This window comes from Stegastes partitus, unplaced genomic scaffold (assembly GCF_000690725.1).
Source record: "Stegastes partitus isolate 25-593 unplaced genomic scaffold, Stegastes_partitus-1.0.2 Scaffold504, whole genome shotgun sequence".
Taxonomy (NCBI): Eukaryota; Metazoa; Chordata; class Actinopteri; family Pomacentridae; genus Stegastes; species Stegastes partitus.
Window position 1 is genome coordinate 97,668 of NW_007578235.1, and position 2,802 is coordinate 100,469.

Sequence of the window (2,802 nt, forward strand, 5' to 3'; positions counted from 1 at the left end):
CACACACACACACACACACACACACACACACACACACACACCTATACACACACACACACACACACACACACACACAGCTATAACAAAGGGAAGATGAGCACAATCAGCAGCAGACGTTGAAATTGAACCCTGCAGCGTGTTGAACAAATAAAATAAAATGTGTGTCTCTGCTCACACCACTGTAGGAAACTAGTTCCACGAGGATTCAAAGAGCTGAGAGTGAAAGGACAAAAACACACCTGCAGTTGTTCTAGTGAACAGAACCGTGAAGGAGTCAGGTGAGTTCTGTTGATGGTCTGTCAGTTTCTAGAAGCTGCCAGTAGGAGGCAGCAGAGCTCCGGCTGATCTCTGCTCTCCAGTGGACGTAAGACCAGAGGACACACACATGCATGGATGCACTTTCTAATGTGACGCCGTCACACAGCAGCTCAGACCAGAGGCTTCTGTCTGACTGCAGAGTTAAAGCAGCTGTGGCAGGTTTCCCTTTTTATCATTACAATGAATCATCTTGAACTAAACTGTAACTTCCCCTCAGTTCTCTGAAGCTTTGCAGAGTTTCAGCTCTCACATGGTGCCATCTTCAGCCCGCTGTGCATCACCTGCTCAGCATCAAAGCACCAGCGAACACCGATAGAGAGGAGCTGAGGGAAACGTCAGCCACTAAAAAGACAAATATTTCTCTCAGGAGCAGGAAGAGACCAAACCAGAGCTACCAGAGAGCGAACACAGGAGTGCACCGTGCACTGCAAGAGTCAGTATCAGCATCCTCCCTTGGTGTTCAGAGAGCCAGCTGGGAGTTCATCATGTTGTTAATAAGGACAGAGGGGTCATTAGGGGTCGTTAGGTAATAGATTGGTTCCTCTGTTCGGCTTCGTGGGTCTCATGTGCTCAGGAACATGGACAGAAGTGGGAATTCTAACAGATAAAGTGCCAGATGTGTATCTAGGAGTAGTTAGTGACCAGAACCAGAGCTGACAGAATCCAGGTGGTGATAAACACACCTCCAATAAGTTATCACGTTGATGCGTCGCTGTTGGACACGTAAATAACTGTTCACTTGGCATGGACTTGTACTTATCAGTGTTCCTATCATTTGTTTCTGCATCGCATGAAATCTGTTTAGTTGTTTGCACACAAATAATTACTGACTTCCACCACTGAACCTTGCACTGCAGGAATTAGCCTGTTAGCTTAGCTTGCAATCGGCTGCTGTAGCTCTGAGTCCATGTAAATGATTGCAAGTTGGGTCGACTTGTTTATGAGGCACAAAACTGACTTTGAGATCAGTTGGTTTCACTGTTGTGTCTGTTCGTAGGTCTGATGTGCACAGGAACATGTTTGTAGCAGCTGAAGAGTCAGATATGCATCTTAGGAGCTGTTCTCAGGCTCAGATGGAGCAAAAAGGAGACAGAATGTTGGATTTACATGAGTCAGATAAACACAAACACCAGTGGACTGTGTTGTTGTTGCTTTGGGCCAAATGGAGACAACGTGTTCACAAAACAGCAGCACGAGGTGATGATGTGGACTTCTGTCTGTCTGCTCACTCAGGAGCTACTCGGCCTCCTCGTTAGCCTCAACACTGAAAGCAGCTTTAAAAGGCCTGTACTGTTTGTACTGCCTCCACAATACGGGTTTAATTCCCACTGAGATATATAAAAATATGCGATGAGTTATTGGAAAGCAAAACAGACTCTCTGGTTTTGGAACAAGGCCGTGTCACAGTGAAGACGATGGATTCCTCCTCCATACATTATTCATCTCTGCTCCACCTGCCACACGAAGCCGATGATCTGCTTTGACAAAACTCAGTAACTGATGTGGATCAGAGCATCGAGGAGCACTTACAGCCCCAAACAAGGTGACATATTTGTTACTGATTGGCCCGGACTGAGCGGAACGGCATGTTTACTGTGTTTGACTTGTTTTTCAGAGCATCCTTCTCCTCGCCAAGCAGCTTCCTGGCAGCGCTCGCGGCGAAAACAGCCGCACTCGGAGCTGCACGACCCCTGATGTGAATGAGAAGGAGCTGGGCGCTGACGACAGAGTGTCAGCGGGGGGTTAAGCTGTGACCCAGATTCCTGCACGAGTCTTTGTCCTGGAGGAGAGAGAACATTCTCCTCATTCATGTGGCTGAGATGGGCCGGCTCGCTGACTGCTATGAGACAGTGAGGGAGACTCGGGTCAGCAGAGAAAGAACAAAGTGACGTTACACTGATGCATTAAGGATTCATCTGGAGATACATGCAGAGGATTTGCTCACCAGATATTTGTCTTTGTTGTGCTTCTCTCTGTGCACTACAGACCACATCTGGTTCTACAGAAGCTGGTGCTCCGTGAGCTTTACGAGGAATGGTTTTGGATTCCTTGTTGTTTTTATGTCTTCACTGTTTCTACTGACAGTGAAGAGAAAAACACTGATCATGTGTTGCAGTGGCACCTGCCAAGGTCTGGGTTATATCACACACTAACGTGTTGGAATCATGTTCTTCTGCACCAATGTGGACGACTGGGTGCATGTGTGTCGTCAACCTTTGGCAGAGTTGGCAGCAGGATGCATTGTGGGAGGAAGCTGAGCCGGTGGAGGCAGTGAGACGCTCTGGGAAACGTGGATGTTCTTTGAATGCAGCAGCGACCTAAACATTGCTTATTCCCCTCTTTCATAACGCTCGCTGCTGCACTGCTAACGTTGTTGTCTGAGGAACACAACGATGAGTTCAGGATGTCGACCTGACCTCCAAATTCTCCAGTCCACTGGGTTACTGTTAGTAAGGATGCCGGTGTCACCACAACAAGAGGAAA